The sequence below is a fragment of the Octopus bimaculoides genome, chromosome 10 (genome assembly GCF_046866305.1).
Source record: "Octopus bimaculoides isolate indiv1 chromosome 10, ASM4686630v1, whole genome shotgun sequence".
Taxonomy (NCBI): Eukaryota; Metazoa; Mollusca; class Cephalopoda; order Octopoda; family Octopodidae; genus Octopus; species Octopus bimaculoides.
The window spans coordinates 8,122,912-8,142,130 of record NC_142937.1 but is presented as its reverse complement, the minus strand read 5'-3'; the positions used below and the strand labels follow the sequence as shown (position 1 = coordinate 8,142,130).

The 19,219-nt window shown below is 33.5% G+C and overlaps 1 protein-coding gene and 1 long non-coding RNA gene across 9 annotated transcripts in view; one reads left to right on the top strand and one right to left on the bottom strand.

The window, feature by feature from the left end:
* LOC106868423 (uncharacterized) overlaps positions 1 to 9,076 on the top strand; it is a 350,125-nt gene extending 341,049 nt beyond the window's left edge. The window contains exons 7-8 of the transcript XR_016243322.1: positions 7,917 to 8,145; positions 8,921 to 9,076. The gene's annotated coding sequence lies outside the window, so the exon portion shown is untranslated. The remainder of the gene's footprint in view (positions 1 to 7,916; positions 8,146 to 8,920) is intronic.
* Positions 1 to 19,002, bottom strand: part of LOC128248873 (uncharacterized) — a 43,581-nt gene extending 24,579 nt beyond the window's left edge. The window contains exons 1-5 of one of the 8 annotated variants that reach the window (XR_016243327.1): positions 18,846 to 18,967; positions 18,399 to 18,452; positions 14,636 to 14,758; positions 4,821 to 4,986; positions 3,383 to 3,666 (exon numbers count right to left, since the gene is read on the bottom strand). This is a non-coding gene — a long non-coding RNA (uncharacterized LOC128248873). Of the gene's footprint in view, positions 1 to 3,382; positions 3,667 to 4,820; positions 4,987 to 14,635; positions 14,759 to 15,154; positions 15,517 to 18,398; positions 18,453 to 18,845 lie in introns of those variants that run through there. The other 7 variants (XR_008265002.2, XR_016243323.1, XR_016243326.1 and 4 more) reach the window with 7 other exon arrangements.
* Between the last annotated feature and the right edge of the window lie 217 nt (positions 19,003 to 19,219).

The window sequence follows — 19,219 nt, the reverse complement described above, 5'->3', positions numbered from 1 at the left end:
TATATTGTTGCCTTGCTGGATAATTTCCAATTTAAGCATGGATACAATGTCCTAGCTGAATATGAAACGATGATTTTTAACATTGTTTCGTTTACTTCGTAACTTAATGCTATTATATTCAACTGTTTTTTTTTTTAATTTTTACTGTAATTTAGTTTATTCATCAATTTCCTACTGCATATTATTACTGGATATAATCCCTTTTTCTTTTGTCATAAACCAACTATAGAATCATATTTTTAACTTTAAAATAGATGGGGAAAATGACATCTTCAATTTGGGTAAAAATGTTCTGTAATTATGTTCCTGCTCTACCAAATGGAATATGCAAAACAATTTTCTTTTCGAAATCCTTGGCGGTTTAATGATTAATCCTCGAACATTAGTGGACGGAAGAATGATAATTTACTATTATTAGTAAAAAGATATAGAAATGCGATGTCCAAACGTTTCATTTTAGCTGAAAATAATGAATTCATTACAAATACAGCAAGATACATAGCTGAAGAGGCAGGTGTTCTGATAGACAAACAGATAACTTAAGTATATATAAATTGCATATATGCGTATGTATATAATACACACTCAAGTGCATACATGCGTGTACAAACAAACGCACGCACACGCACACACACTCACACACATTACACACATACACACGCAGACGCACACAAATATAACCGAAGAATTCCGCCAGATCACAGTTATGTAAGGCATGCCTCTTCCATAAAATAATATGTACTGATATGAACTGCATTGTTAGAACCTTTAACACCAGTATTAGCTGTAAGTCCAGGAATGTGGTCAACAGCATAAAGTGCTTCGAGGGGGATTGTAAGAACAGGAATACAATATACGTTGAGGAGGCTACAAGACATCTAGTGGAAATACCGAATGGACTCTGGCGGGAGTATAATGACAGGAAAGAGTCGTCTGTATTCAGTCAGTAAGCTAAAGGCCAGCATGGCAGCATCCTGAACCAAATTATCATCGATAGAATGTTTAAGCACTCGAGAGAGCGGTCGCTTCGACAGATAGGCAAATCTGCTCTCATAAATGAGACATTACCAACATTCAATAGACAATATACACAGTAGGTAGTAGAACGACAATGCCACTGGTACCGCCAGCGCAACATGCATACATTGGAACATCTGTATGCTTGTGGTGGTATAGCCAAGTATATAAAGGATAGGATTAAAACAACAGTAGGATGAATGGAAATCTATAGAATATATATACATGTAAATATAAATAGAACATATATACATGCAAATGTGTACAACTCCAACACACCACCGTACACATCTTTGCGTGCGCGAACGTGCACACGTGGACACAAGAAACTGTAGGTAAGTACATATAAGCTGGGATTGCAATGACGGCAGGTTACAAGGAAATCCATACAAATAAAAGCATATAGTTATGAACAATTTCAATACACAACCATGCACATCCACGCGAGGACAGGCGCCCGCACTCACATGCACTAGTAAATATGCTCACACAAGAACACGACCGGACACACGACCAGATATACATCCAGGCACACACACCATGCATACACATTTATAAATACATCAGACATGCACAGACGCACAAGCACGCGCACACACGTACGCAGGAACACATGCACACACACAAGAACACACACACGTAAACATACACACAGAGGTTTAACGAGGCAAAAGAATCGCCATAAGGCATGCACGCGTAGGTACTCATACACACACTGGAATGTCCTCACGTAAGCAAACGCTCTCACATTCAAGCATGCGATAATGCACACTCACCCACAGACCCTAATCAAACACTAGAACTCACAGTGCGCGCAGACGCTCATACACACCTACCCTTTTTTCTCCCCTTTCTCCGCACAGAAGGAATTACACCCATAAACCTTTACATGATGGTAAACGAATCCCGAATTGTCTGCGACCAAACTGACCTTGAGGGAAGGTCAATCCGTTAAAGTCTAATGCACACACTCCATAAACACAAAGCTACACATACAGGCATCGTTGTGCATATTGTGCATAACTTATTGGACAAAAACTTCCATATAAAAGCGTACGTCAGTGAGGAAGAATTAAGAAATATCTTTTGTAAAGGACATTAATAGTTGCCACTTCCCTCGTTGAAGAAAGAGTGAAGTAGATCATGTGAGGAAGTCTTGCGAGGGATACAGGAAAGGAATCTGCATTACGGGAATGTTATAGAAAGTAACGTCGCCCTTTCAAAGCCTAGTCAGGCTCATGAGTCCGGTTTCCCGGTTTCTATGGCGTATGTGTTCCTCCAGCTGGACGGGACGCCAGTCCATCGCAGCGTTACTGAAGAAACAGGAAGAAAGAGTGAGAGAAAGTTGGGGTGAGAGAGTACAACTGGGCTCGCCACCACCCTCTGCCGGAGCCTCTTGGAGCTTAGTTGTTTTCGCTCAATAAACACTCACAACGCCCGGTCTAGGAATCGAAACCGCGATCCTCCGACCGCGAGTCCGCTGCCCTAACCACTGGGCCATTGCGCCTCCACATCATAGAATGTACCTTTATAAAAAGTATATGTCTGAATTACCAAGAGCGGATATCTTCTCTTAGCTGGGTTGCCCTGTCTACACACACGACAGGAATATTGGGTGCAAATACTTCTACACGGAGTCTAGATACTCAATTTTCAAATAATATTGTTGGGGTGCGCAGATTATCCCGAACTAGCAAGGTGCCTTAATTTAAGTGCGTAATGGAACGAAATTTATAATTTAAGATTTAGTTGAATTAGGCACTTAAATTAAGGCACCTTGGTCGTTCGGTATAATTAATCACTTGATGAATCAACCATCCGTGGATCTTCAGTAGAATCGCTGAAGATATATAATTATAAGACGCGAATATGTACTCAAAAAACAAAGGAAAACATGTGCCCACTGAGTTTCATCGTTATACATCAACAATTCAAACCAAATGGCCACAATCAACGTGCCGAGCCGGAAGAGTACAGCAGTGCCTATTCCTTCTCCCTTTCTAAAATATATTTACCCGCTTAATGATGAGGCACTTATCGTCATTTATTGCTCGATGTTACAATACCAACTTCAGCACTTAGTCCATTTATTATTACATAGAATAATTAAACGCAATTATATCTGTACTCTCTCCCCTACTCTCTCGCTCCCTCTCGCAACTATTTTCCGCTCTCTCCCCTCCCTCTTGCTCTGGCTGTCTGTCTCTCGTTATATATATATATATATATATATATATATATATATGCGTGTGCGTGTGATGTAATGTCATATAAAAGTGATTAGCAAATGTTTATAAAATGAAGCGTCTTTAGGTCAACAGACTATTCGACTCCTACCATTAATAGAAAAGACACAACAAAAGAGCAGTGTTACGATGCTGAAAATGATAGAAATATCATATTCTGATTGCATGGAATACTCGTCGACTTTATTTCAAAGTAAAATGTCGAGCAATGTTAACAGATAATAATATTGAGTCTCTACAGAGGCTATGAAAGAAATTACGTGACCTCCACTTGCCATGTTAATTAAAATTACTCGTTTATAGGAATTTGGTTTACTTTTCAGACTTCTGTCAAGCCAATTAACTCTGCAGCTGCTTCTTAAATGCAAATGATGTTCGAAATTCCTGACTTTTCTTTGGTTATCTATAAAGAATGTTAGTTTAATAGTGCTTTGATCTTTCAAGCATGAACTGTTGAATGCAACCAGCTGCCGTTACATGCATTTAATAGATTTTATATTACATTAAACCACTTTTCTTTTAAATGAAATAGATCTGAATAGAGAACAGATGCTCATGTCTTAAATTGTTGCCAAAAAATGTATAAAATCAGCTTTAATTCACGTTTACTGTGGCGCTATACATAATTTTAAATCATCCCTAGCGATGTTTTTCTTTTTGTTTTTGAAAAAGAGTTTCTGCATTTCAAATCAACAAATTACGATTAGTAAAACACTAGGTGAGTGGTAAGTAACTGCTTATATCTTCAACTAATTAATAATTGGTTATTTCGTTTGACTTAACTCAAAAGCATACATAGTATAATTCAATATATTGCTGTCATCAAAGGGGATCACAAAAGTTTGGAATAATGGTACATACTATTAAATGAACGGGAAACAATAAATTGATTAATCTAACGACTGGAATGTGTAAGGTGATGAAAGACGTAAAAGTAAATTTTGCTTTTCATTAGATCTACTTAAAGCATAAAATGAATAAAAGGCGTAATAATACTCCTTTGCTTACAAAAGCACGCATATATACATGTGAAATATGTATCACTTTAGAACATGGAAAATAAAGTTCAATCGTATTCGTTGAGTTGTTACGGCGGAGTTATTGGAGAAAAGGGCATCAAATATATAAAGAACTTGCGAGAGGTTGTGCATGAAGTCTCATACGGTTGTTTCTAGAATAAGTGAACATATATATGGTGCATATCTCAGCCAACAAACATTTCCATATAAAGCCAGCTATACCGTCTTCAGAGGGGAAGACTTAAGGAATATATTTATTAAAGGATTTTAGTACTTATTAGATTCATTCAACGATAGAACTGGTAATAAATAAAATCAAATTATATGTTTATGCATGTATGTACGTACATATAATATATATGTGTGTGCATGTGTGTGTGTGTTGTGTGTGTGTATGGATATATATGTATATACATAGATACATAAATACTTACATACGTATAAGTGTCTGTGCGTGTGTGCATGTATTTAATCACCGAGATATGGAATATGGAAAATACGAGAATCGTTATTGATCACTACAATTGTTTCGACCCACCTAGTCACGATACCCCGCGGGTGGGATCCTTCGGTGTAGATGTGTTTCCTCTGGTGATTTCAACAGTTATCTCGTTAAAATAAACACTGCTTCGCAAGATTTCTTCGTGGTCTTCGTATATAGATGTGGCAATTTAAGGTATACAGCTTCATTCTTATAGAAGATCCTTAACAAAAAGAATATAAGAAAACAAAGAAGTATTAGATATATATGAATGTATGTATGCATACATACATATATGTATGTGTGTATGTATGTATGTATTTATGTATGTATGTATGTATGTATGCATGTATGCATGTATGTATGTATGCATGTATGCATGTATGTATTATGTATGCATGCATGTATGTATGTATGTGGTAATCAATAAGTAAAGTCGAATTTGTGAACTTCAATCGATTACCTCAGTTAACAGTTATGTGAATTCAAGGCTAACCGGATGAACAGAAAGAAACAAAATACTATGAATCCAAATTATCCGGTACAGAATGAAAGTTCAGAAATTTTCATTAATCACAGAGTACAAAATAAGCGAAATAGAAACATAAAATATTAATATCGCATTTATGACTTAATGTGCAATCATTTAAATAACAGATGGGCGAGTTAAATCATTTGATATGGTGGAATATGTATACAAACAAAGAGTATGCAAACCCATGCGATATTAGAAGGAAACCTAAACCTCACATTTCATCATAACTTTTGAACAGTGTTATGTGATTCTACACGGTGAAACACCGCTATACATACAATTAGTTGGAGGGACTTAGAAAGTCATAGCGAGGTAAAAATTAGATTCACATACATACAGAGAGGCACAAAACAGAAGATTTATATTGACAGAAATGCACATACACTAAGATTATAACAGAGTTGACTCTAAGGTCATTAGTATAGGCAGGTTAAAGGAAGTATTTTGTAGGAAACAGTCTGTTTAGAGAGGAAGGTGCTTATATTCGAGTAGCAGCAAAGAGACACTTATTAGAGATGAGTTGTAAGTCTAAAGGCACATCAAAGAAACAAAGAGTGGACGAAAGAGAGAAAGAGGAAAAGAAGATATAGAGAGATAAGGAGAGTGGAAGAAAATGTATGAGGTGAGGAATATGAATACTAGAAAAGATGTACAGTTAAATGGGCTGATTAACATCCCGTGAAAGCGAATAGACTACCAAGTCAAATAACAATCAAAATATAGTGTATTAATTTACTAATACATATAATAGAATGGTAAAATTGTTGGAATATACTGAATAAGTAAATAGTCATTAAATGGAAGAAAGTGACAATCATTAAAATATTTAGGAACGAGATAATAATCTTCTCTACTATTGTCACAAGGTTTGAAATTTTGTGGAAGCCATTACTCATTAGGTATTATTTACATCACTTCCGAAAAGAAGCAATGTCGATCACGACACAATTTGAACTCAGAACGTAAAGTCAGAAAGAAACTTGTGAAGCCTTTCGCCCAGAGCGTTAACCACTGTTCCAGCTCAATAACCTTATGGAAACGAAGCAATTATAATGAAATGATTCAAATCATCGGAATTAGTTACAACAATTATATAAAAATGATAAAACAGCCTGCAAAACCATGAAAAGAAACAGGTGAAGGTTTTCTGACTCTAGATCTCTTAATAATACCACTCGTACTTACATTTTGTACCTCTTCCTAGCAGATTTAGTAAAGATACAACTAATAATTGTTTCTTCGCTAATAAACATGATAGTATCTGTAAGGACTGGGGGTTGATAGAACTGTCTTTTGAGTAACAAGTGTCTCCGAAGGATATTTAAGATATAAACGTTCCGTCCAAATCCCCTATACTAATATATTGGTGCTACAGTATCAAAAATCATATCTTAGTGGGGTAATAAAAGCAATTTATATAAGAAATCATTTGAAAAATTTATTTTGGACCTAAAAAACAGAGAAATTAAATTAATCTACTTCGTGTTCAAGGATTCGTACCACGCTTCTGTATGAAGGGGGCGTGGTAATTACATTTGTTATTGTATGGAGATACTTTAAATTCAAAGATATAAGCTTAGATTAATTAATAAAAACAATGAGCTATTACTACATTTATCACACTGATTGCATCATACTTTTTTTAAAGAGTCCATTTAGCAACGTTAAATTACATTATATAAAATTACATGAAAATTTCAATCGATTATTCTTTTTTTCCTCACTGTTACTATTCTTCTTCTCTGATCTCGTAAAATACTTATAGTCTTAGAAGACCTTTAAATTTCATGTAAGGTTATTAACGATTTCGTATGATCTTTCAAAATAACTTAAAGATTACCACTTCTACTTTTCCATTTTTTATTACAATTTACTGATCTAATATATTGTAATAATTATAAAACGGGTAAAGACTCACTTCAGTCATGAAAGACCATGGGATCGCAGTTACAGAGTTCCCCTCTGAAGCATAAGTCCGGGCAAAGTTGTTTATGGCAGACCAGTACTTGCCCATGCATATCAGCCTCCTCTCTCTACGCCACCACCAGCCTCCTCTATCCACGCCACCAATTTCGTCCTCTCAGCTTCAACTATGTACAAAATCGGTGGCGTTGAGAGACGAGGTCTATGTGTATGGGCAACTGCTGGTCTTCATTAAGCAGCCTTGCCCGGACTTGTGCCTTGGAGAGGAACTTCCTACGTTCAATCCCATGGTCCTTCATGAACGAAGAGTGTCTTGTTTTAAATGTGTGTATATTAATATTTGTGCTTGTATCTATGTATGCTTGTACAGCAATACAAGAGAATGACGTTACAACACACCAATCAGGTGTTTGGCTTCATGTCTTAGATATTAGTTGGTGGAAGCTTCTTACAATTTGTTACGAAATATATACTCAATTGAATGGAAAACATAAAGCGCATTAAAAAAACAGTTCTTCAAACTAAAATAAATTTTGGAAAATTGAATGAAATATAATCCTTTTGTTACACCCGGCACGACACATACACACTGGACAAATAAACGTAGAAACAATGTTCATGTAATAGTTTATGTATGTGTTGGAAGCTGAGGATTCATTCTGTTTTCTTTTTTCTTTATTTTTTTTTTCTAAAAGGTTCACATCACTCATTTTCGATTGTTCAGAATATAAACAGTTAAAAGCGGATAACTGAGTCAAGGAGTCACGAGGGAAAAGGCATGGAATGTTGAACGGTTCACTTTACCTTGATCGGTGATAACGTTTCGTACGGTGATAACGTTTCGTACGGTGATAGCTTTTCCCACCACGAAGAAACAGGTTACCAGCTGCAAATGGAGGACAACTGTGCTTCTCTTAAACCTCAGTACGTAATTGTATAAGATATTCTATGCATACTATCGTCCTTCATGTTATCACATTCATGTGCAGTTCTGGTATATAATAAGGTGAATGATTTATGTGTTTTACTTAAATGAACATACATAAGAAAATATATATATTGTTCAGCCAGTTAAATATATTCCCTAAAGTAGTTGCTTATTTTCTAAAATAATAACCTTTGTATCACCCTTTAGCATCATACAATACCAACTCACTGTAGTTAGAATATTTCGTTTCAATAACTCAACTATCGACACCGATTTTGTTGTTCATTATTTGATTATGCGAACTACATATTCTCCTTTCCAATTATTTTCATGTAAGTTACTTTTCGCATTGAAAACCAATTTTGTTGTAGAAGAAACCATTGAGCTATTTGCTTATGGTGCCATAGCTATAAAAAAGAATGACTCGTTGTATGATTACTTATACCATGAATTCAATTACTTCAATGTTTGTTAACTGCATTACAAGCAAACATCGTTCGCAGAAGATAGATATTAACGTTAGTTCCTAAATAGGCGATTAATATTTAATACAGACTCGTAGCTACATAAAACTAGCCATGGATTGTAAAAACAATAATTATCTCAACTGAGAATGTGTTAATAATAAAGGATGAATATTTATGTACATATTAGAATAATACGATAAATAGGTTTTATATGACAATAAAAATATTGTATTTGCATAATTGTTAATCCCAAATAACATATATTTTCTGTAATATTGCTATTATATATTTTGTGTAATTACAGATGCTGTTCAACGTTTTCCATTGTATCAAATTATCTTTATTGATACGAAAACTAATCACCTCTATATTAGCATTAGCGAACCCAGACATACCATAATCTTACCTGACATGTGAATTGTAGTTGGTTCGATGGTTATATTAAATGCTGGTGATAAAATGCCTTGTTCTTACTTTTTGACGCCTATCCTAACCTACATATTATTACATCTATATGTACCTCATAATCTGTTGATTAATAAGAACACAAATGAAAATTATTGACTTCTATTCTTTTATTCATTGTAATATATATAAATATAGGTATATGTATATGTCTATATGTATATATATATATATATATATATATATATATATATATATATATATATATATATATATATATATATATATATATATATATATATATATATATATATATATATATATATATAGTAAGTTTGTTTTACTGATGGCATTGCATCGTCGCTTTACATATTACATTTGAACTATGTAGTATTGTCAGAAAAACAAACAAAACTTGTCAAACGCCATTTCTACGCCTTTCCATTGGTCAAAAGTAATGGATATAGCCTATAGAGACGCTGATAAACGTTGCACATCAGTCATATATAGCTTCACTGCAAGTTCCCTAAATACTATACAGCATACGTCTATTAAATTCAGTCTCCCACTACCACCAATTCCAGTACAATTCTCAGAATGTCGCAGGAAAAAATCGCAAAACAGATTCCTCAAGTCAAGCTAACTGGCATATCTATGAGTAGACCAGAAACTAGATGATTGGATAATCTTTTCTACTCTAGGCACAAGGCCCGAAATGTTTGGGAAAGGGAGCAGTCTATTAGATCGACCCCAGTACGCAACTGGTATTTAATTTATCGACCCCGAATGGACGAAAAGCAAAGTCGACCTCAGCGAAATTTGAACTCTGAACGTAACGACAGACGAAATACCGCTAAGCATTTCGCCCGGCGTGCTAACGTTTCTGCCAGCTCACGATTGGATATTGATAGTTTCAGTTGTTCTAGTTTGGGAATCCAGCCAGAGAGCCGTAGGAAGTTTGCTTCTGATGGGTGCTTGTGAAATTGGTGAATTTCCACGACCTTCTTAGGAATGGGGAATGGTAAATATGGAATGATGGATGAGAGAGACAGGGAAAGAGAGAGTCAACAGACAGACGAAGTGAGATAGATAAATATATATGGCACGCATGCATGTATAAATGCATTTGTTAAAGGAATTAAATTGATGTTCATGGAACCAATAATGGTATTCTCGACGAGGAGCCTGATCATCTTAGACCTCTGATTTACTAATATCAAGGAAATCATCTACAATGCTAAAGTTGACAGCAACGAGTTTTTCAGACCATAATAAAAATAACGATATATGGTGCATAGCGATAGTCTCCGCATCGACAAGCTGACTTGAAATCGGTTCAAAAAAGGCTCGTGAAACAAAGCTATACTGAACGTCTCTCTATGCAAGACAATGACGAGAAAATGGAAGAACTTAGGGAAATAAATCAAGGTATGTTTGTCATAATAACAGCAAAATGTTTTCTGCAAACTACATATAATGATGAAATGAGTAAACCAATAAATTGCAGCTTATATACTTTAAATAATGAACGCTAGAATAGATTGACCCAAGACAAAAAATGGGGAATTTACATATATTTTAGATTAGTATTAAGTATGAATGACACTTGCCCTAAATAGTAATGAATTGAAATTTATACGCAGCTACTTTTTCAAAGGGAAAACACGAGTATGTATATGTGACTATATCTTGATTATAGATTATACTTAACGTTTTGGCAATCGATGTGGAATGTATTAACTATTTAAAACTGCTTCGTAATTGAAATTAAATATTCCAGCAAGTTTGTGACTTTCGCTAGGTAATAATATTGATTAATAAATTCCATTCCTTTGAATTAATGTGTTCTCAAAGTTTATCTAGATTCGAAGCACTGCTTTCCATACTGCTACAAAAAAAGTAAATCATTACACTTTGAAAGTAGCATGCATAAGTTCTACAAATAATGGAAATCAAAGGATTTATCAAAGAGTTTTCAAGAAATAGAGATGAGGGAGAAACAGTAGAATCTTCAGTTGTAGTTTTCTTACATTAAATAGGAATATGTTTATTGAGTTAGAACTATCGAAAAAAAAAAAGAAAAGAGTTCCCCGGCTTGTAAAAACCACTAAGGAAAGTCAAGTCTTTGGAACACCCAAATTTTGTAATGAATTGCGTTTTATGAAAGTGTGTAAATATATTGACATATAAACATGCATACATATAGAATTACATACATATATACAACTCAAGGCAAATGCATTTAAATCGTATCTACGTTATATATGGGAGGAGACGGTGGGTATCTCTCTCTGTCTCTCTGTCTCTGTCTCTCTCTCTCTCTTTTTGTATATACTATGTTGGAAACGCTTGACTAAATATATATATACTAAATATATACATACTCAATATATATGTATATATATATATATATATATATATATATATATATATATATATATATATATATATATATATATATATATATATATATATATATATATATATATATATATATATATATATATGCAGTCAGACAATGTCGCAGATGTCTGCACTTTCGTATATATACAGACCTATGCAGTCGATTTTTTTTTTCATTTGTGGATGACGTTCCGTAGGTTTGAATGCTGTAGTTGGCTGATGTATACGTTTAGTATGGTTTTCGCTGTCATAAAACAAGTTTGCCCGTTGCTTGGGTTCTAATATGACATCGTTCTTTTTTATGAGAATTTTGGTGTAAAATTTCCTTCGTGGTGTGGAAATTTCTTTATCATACTCTTGGTCGATTAGAGCTGATCCAGGGTTAAACAAAAAGAACAGCTTCTACTAAATTTCATGATCTGTTCTGAAATAATCCTCGAATAAAAATGCTTACCTTTTCTCCGTAAATGGTAATGCGGTTAGTTGTTGCCAGTGCCTCTATTTAAGACCTTTATATTAGATGACATATTAAACAACTTCAAACTGGTTATCTATAGCTTCTCATACAAATTCGTACTAGTCTGAATACATCTACATTTATATTCTGTATTCTGCATATATAAGGTGAAAACAAAAAACTTATGCATGACAGAATTATTGAAATAAGTCGATGTGTCTACTTTATAACTGATTAATATAATATGACAGGAGCAAGGAGACGACTTTTTACATTATGATTACTTCTTCTTTTTATAACAAATCTGCAAGTATTTTTGTTCCCATTATCTGAAAGTTGAGTGACACTGGAACAGACGACATAGCAAGTTTCAGACCAAGCCACAGGAATTCATTTTTTTTATTCTAATATATGTAATTATAAATTCGTGATGCTTATGCAATATAATATATTAATATTCAACAGCGGGAATTGCTAATTAATATCGGCTACATAATGCACACTATTGACTACATACATGTTAACTTTCACGCACATGCACACGCTTAAACGGACAATCACACGTACGGACACATACATGTAAGCATATATGTGTTTGTGTGCTTCTGTGTGTGCACGTGTATGCATAGATAAGTAGTAAATGTATATTCGTAAAAATGAGGGAGTTAGCCAATATATGAAACATAGCGTGCATACTTTGTTTGAACCCGAAGACTCTTGAATCGTAACTAATTTTCTCATCGTCATTCAGAAATAGGTTATAAAAACCATTGAAGTGTTGAAATATTTTAACAATATATAAGCAAAGATAACTAAAAATAAGAAGATATTTCGTTGGTTACCAAAAGTCTTTAAAACGAGTAATAGCTTTGTTATTTAATCGATAGGCTTCGGAGACAGAGTATTTTTCATATTCTTAGGATCTTTTGTATAAAACACGCATGAGCAAGAAAAGCAGATATAGTTTATAAAGTTTAAGTGTCGATGAATAAATGGTTGTATTTTATTCAAAATTATATGCATTTCAAAATAAGTTCACTATATTTACCAGATGAATGATATAATGTAAAAAAAATTCGTAAGTGAAAACAACTCAATAATTAAACATAAAATTTTCTGAAAAAATTCACAAATTCTGATCTTTTGTTATGAAAATTGCAACAATGCATTTGTATATTTTAAACTTTGTTACTCTAGTTTTCTATGTGTCAAATCTTTTGAATCTGTAGTATCCCAATCAATAACTCAGACATTCCTATTATGATACAGGTTAAGGAATGCTTGCTGTTTTCAATAATTCTTTCTCTCGTGAATTTTTATGACGATCCAAGATATCCTATGATAGGACCGAGATTTATGAAGCGATATGTTGTACAATCGCGTGGTACTTTAGACCAACCTCACCCTGCAGATTTGGATCTGTGCCGAGGTATGGAATAATGATTTGGTGGTGTATCAATAGCCAAACAATGGATATTATGTCTGGAAGGTATTAACCAACACTTTCAAAGACATAAACGTTCTGAGTGACAACAAAAGCAAATCTAAGCAGAGTTCATTTCTGAGTTTACAACACTACAAATAAATAAAATATCAGTGTAAAACTAATAAAATATCAGTGTAAAACTAACACGAAATTGCAGTATATTGAAATATAATGATATAAATTCCAGCCTTCGCCAATATTCTTCACAAGTTCAGTAAGCGCACGTTCAGATTATCCTTTAACGAAGAATAATATACTTCTACTTCTCAATATTACACTGATGTATAAAAAGACAAACGCTTCAAATATAATTACATTACATCCCGAATAACATGGATGTTAAAACGGAAAATGAAATATGTACAGTGCAACCAGCCATCTGCTTAAAATTTTGTATCAATTTCAGCTAGAATATATCTAAATCTTATAAGTAACTTCCACAGTGAACGTTGACGATGTGCAATGAAATAGGTCTGCACTAAAATATTCTTTGCTTCGTGTGTGAACAGAAGAAACGTTTTCAGTGTAAGCTCAGAAAGATTTGAGCCTTTCAGCAATATTATTAACTGCAATCTCATCACAATGGTCTTCAAAAGCAGTAAAGTTTCGAGATGAGATAAACGTTATAGATAAGGGTGAAAACAAAACGAGGATTTCGGTTGAGTGAAAATACTTTTCTAACAAGATTATACATTGGGGACAATCAGAAATACCCCTTACAACTTCACTTTCCAAAATATATCTGGAGTTTAAAGAATGGTAATAGTAGGAAATATAATATATATCTTATAGAACATGTAATTTCTCACACTAATCATTCCAAGAGATGACATCTCAGCCTCTAGTAAAATAAAAATTATTCTACATAATTTTGATATTTTAGACTAATAATAAGAAACCGGGGAATACTTGCAGACACTGTTATGACTATATAATGAGGAATTTTCAACTATCTAAATTATTTCGTACCCTGTATAATGCACTGAACATGCCCAGGAATGCGATCATATTATTCCAGTATCATTCTAACTTTGCTTGAGTGTGTTTTATACGCATGCTACTCAAAGCGTGTAGAAATCAGGATTTTACGTCCATGAGTTGATGAAAACCTCACGTATCCTGCTCATTATGTGTCTTCATATGTAAATATACACATGCGCACATGTACGCACACACACATGCACATATAAGCACGCATAAATATATGGCCTAAATGTTTGTGTCTGTAGAAAGAGAAGCAGAGAGAGAGAAGCAGTCGAAATACTTACCACGCCTTTCTCGACAAGAATAAATCATACAGCTCTTGGTTCGTAAAAAAGCGATGGTTTCTAGAAGAAATTCGTCTATTGCCATACTGGGTTAATTTTGTTAGAAGCGTTGGAAACATTTGTCTACAAAGCATAGAAAGTCGATGTAAAGTGATCACAAATTGATTCACAAAGGAAAATCCGTTTAATGTTTTCTAAAAGAATTATTTGAGTAAAGGAAATAATAGATACATCATGACTGTTCCAATAAGAAATGGCTTCGGCGTTTTCTAAATAGATTTCACCTTATACCGATACAGGTGATTTAACGACGGAAATCTCTCTAATGATTTATGGTATGAAGCTTAATAAAAAAAATCAATAATAGCAATGTATAATCGCAAGATGTTGTCCAGCACGAAACTGGTGTCTGTAACTACGGAAACATTTATTATATAAACAATGGCTGCTTGATTAGAAAAACAAATTACGTTGTAAAAACAGAGGTATGTAAGTCCAAGAATCAAACTCACAACTTACTTTCTATACCTAGTTCAAATGTTGTATAACACTATTCTCTTTCTTCTCCGTTACAGTTTATCCCTTTGTTGGTAATTGATTTCTAATATTAAAGTCTTGATAGGCATTAAGCTTGAGACACCACGTTACATTCTACATGATATAGTGCAATTAAGAAGTACAGAAATTAATTTATCTTGCTGTATACTTCATAGAATGACATGTCTGAGGTTATACGATATTTTGTCTTTATATGTATAAGATTTATGTTCCTTCTATGACTAAGTTAACCAGCTTTTTAATGATCCATCATTCTATGCTGTCAGCATATGATACTTTACTGTTTTAATATAGTAACAGAGCCGCTTATCTTATTTTATATCAGATAATATTCAACAGAGTGATCTAATAAATGTATTCAAACAATTACTTCATGGTCGATAAAATATTTGATATTTTAAACTTTGGCAACAAAGTTATAGTTGGTATATCGAGAATATACCAACCACTTGTCTTTCGTTTATAGCAGCCGCCTTTTAGACATACTGATGGTTTATAATGGATATCTCAATAAATATAAGTGATTTAGATAATCTCAAACGCATTATACGTGGAGTTCATATGTATTATACTGCAAGTTCAAAGGGTATCGTCTTCATTTATCTACTATTTATTTCAGGCGTTCGACTGCGGTCATGCTAGAGCATCAACCTGAGAAATTTTAGTGGAACGAATCGACTCTAGTACTTATTTTTTTAAAGCGTGGTACGTATTCTATCGGTCTTCTTTGCCGATCCTCAAGTTACGAGGACGCAAACACACCAAAACTAGTTGTCAATCGGTGGCGAGAGACTGACACAGACATAAAGACACAAATCTACATACACACACACGCAGACACACACACACACACACACACACCCACACACACACACACATACATACATACATACATACATACATACATACATACATACATATATATATATATATATATATATATATATATATATATATATATATATATATATATAGAGAGAGAGAGAGAGAGAGAGAGAGGCGAGCTGGCAGAAGCGTTAGCACGTCGGCGAAATGCTTAGCGGTATTTCATCTGTTGCTACGTTCTGAGTTCAAATTCCGCCGAGGTTGACTTTGCCTTTCATCCTTTCGGGGTCGATTAAACAAGTACCAGTTACGCACTGGGGTCGATATAATCGACTTAATTCGTTTGTCTGTCCTAGTTTGTCCCCTCTGTGTGTAGCCCCTTGTGGGTAGTAAAGAAATAACATATATATATATATATATACATATAATATATATGTATGTGTATATATATATATATATATATATATATATATATATATATATATATATATATATATATATATAGCGGGCTTCATTCACTTTCCGTCTGTTCTCAATGTTTTGGTCGGCCCGAAGCTATAACAGCTGACACTTACCCAGGGTGCTGAAGCTAAGTGGTTAGGAAAGGGGGAAGAATATCATAGAATAGGATTCTCGGTTCTTGATTCAACATATTAGCTTCAAATTTATGCACATGCTAAGTAATTGCGGAGGAGGAGATAAGTCGATTACACGGACGTCAGTACTCAGCTTGTAACTATTTCATCAACCCCCGAGAAGATGAAAGGCAAAACCGACCTTGACAGAATTTGAGCTCAGAACTTGAAGATGGAAAAAATGCCAATAAGTATTTTTCCCGGCGTGATAAAGATACTGCGAGCTCCCCGCTTTCTTGGCTCAGAATATTATCATTCATTGTCTAATTTGAAGCTATACGTTGAATAACTAAATCTTCCACTATTATGTCTTATTATTTCATTACATAGGCATTTTAGTGGACCTTCCATCATTTCTGAGGATCATATTTCCAGTTGTTCAAACAGAAATGCTACCTAGTCATTGCTTTATAGTATGAGCGTATGAGCCGCAGTCGGATTCAATCTGTCTTGCTCTCACAATTGCTGCGTCAGCAATGTCATTCCCAAAGCTCAATGCAGCTCGTGTCTCTGATAAAAAAAACAAAAAACACTTGTGTAACAGATCACACGTTAAAAGTGAACCCGGAATCACATGATTATGAAAACTTCTTCTTGTCCGTACATGCTTGCTTCAATACAAATGCATCACACATATAAATCACCATTTTAACTAATTTAAATTAAGACAGCAGTTATGGACACAGCACTCTCTTCTTCAACAAAAACATCCACACAAATGCACACCCAACGCACACAACACTCAACCCACACACATGTACATAGTATACTCTTATCAAATTTGATGTGATGCATACTTTTTAGTTTTAATACAAAATTGTAAAAATGTAACGTCTATGATTTCTTTCATAAATATTCAAGTCCTTTTAATTTAAACGATCGAAAAGTCTCTAGTTACTCGATTTCTCTATAATAGTGTATATGCAGAAAGAGAATTAGAGAGAGAGAGTAAGACAGACGGACGGGCAGGAAGAAAAAAAGATAGATAGATAGATAGATAGATAGATAGATAGATAGATAGATAGATAGATAGAAAGATAGATAGATAGATAATTGTGTAGTATTAATATACTATGTAAGCTGTAGGGAGAACCTTTTTGTCCGCACTTAAGGTGTCTGTGAATATAAAAAAGTTTTTGTTAGACATACAGGGAGAAATTTTAGACTGACTGTTGTTAATAGTAAAAAAATTATGTGACATAGGTTGCAATCAAATACAAACATTTGGATCTTGTTTCTGAAAAAGAAACTTTGTTTCCCATCTTTCTTATGGATATACATAGAAACTTCGTTGATAAAAATTTAGCAAAGACATTGCAAATTGAAGCATGGATGTTGTTTTATCCTGATTTCAATTTCTCGGTGTTGCTTCAATAGACTATATCAACCGTTCATGATGTAAATGTATTTTTATCTTTGAAATTTAATAAATATACTTCAGTTGCTATTTCATTTGTTACGGTGTATGCTGAAAATAAGATATTTATAATTTAACTTTGATGTATTTTGAGTTCAATATACATCAAAACACTGCTTATAATTCTGCAATATATTTAGTTCCAAATTTTATTTAGTTTTAATATATCAGAATGCTATACAATATAAATAGTGTATGGTATAAAATATATATTAGAAAAAAAAACAAACCAAAAGCCGAGAAATTTCAGTTTGAATAATATAGTAACGCAACATGACAATTTCCTCAAAGTAAATAGTGAAAAAAGAATAAAACGAAGACAACATACAATGTTAAAGTTTTCTCTTTTATGAAGAATATTTGCTTTATATTTCATTAATTTCTATCAAAGAAAACAAACAATTCGATGAGTTTACGAAGTCAAACATTTGTGTCAAAATGGAAATCACCATAGACTTTAATTTCATTTATTTTCCTTCTTAAACACATAATTGAAAAATTACATTCAAACAAACTACTCACAACATAATTAATTGATTTTTCAACACATGCCTCAAAAGGTGAAGGCTGAAATATTTATCTATTCTGTTTTCTGAAACCATATATGTATATATGTTAACATATTTCGTTTTCTTAGTGATATTAATATATTTAGAACTGCAGCAATATACTGTATGTCTAACAAAAACTATATTCACGGACACCTTAAGTGCGGACAAAAATATTTATCCACGTATAAAATTATTACTGAGGAAAAGAGAATGCTATAACATACCTGCATCATACTTCCATTATATCTCATTGATGTCTACGTGTTCCAAATATATGTTACAAGTTTACGCACGCACACACCCACACATCACAGACCCATATATTAAGATCTATCTTTCTATCACTCACTCAGTTTATATATATATATATATATATATATATATATATAACTACATAAATAATATTTTTATAAAAAAGCCGGAACGGCTTTACGGGTTACGGAGAGAAAGCTAGATAGGTAAGGTAGATAGATAGATGCCCGTTGGCATATGACGCAATAAGTTAAGACCGCGGGTTACTAACCTTAAGATTCCGAGTTCGATTCCAGGTAGTGACCTAAATAATAATAATAATAATAATAATAATAATAATAATAAT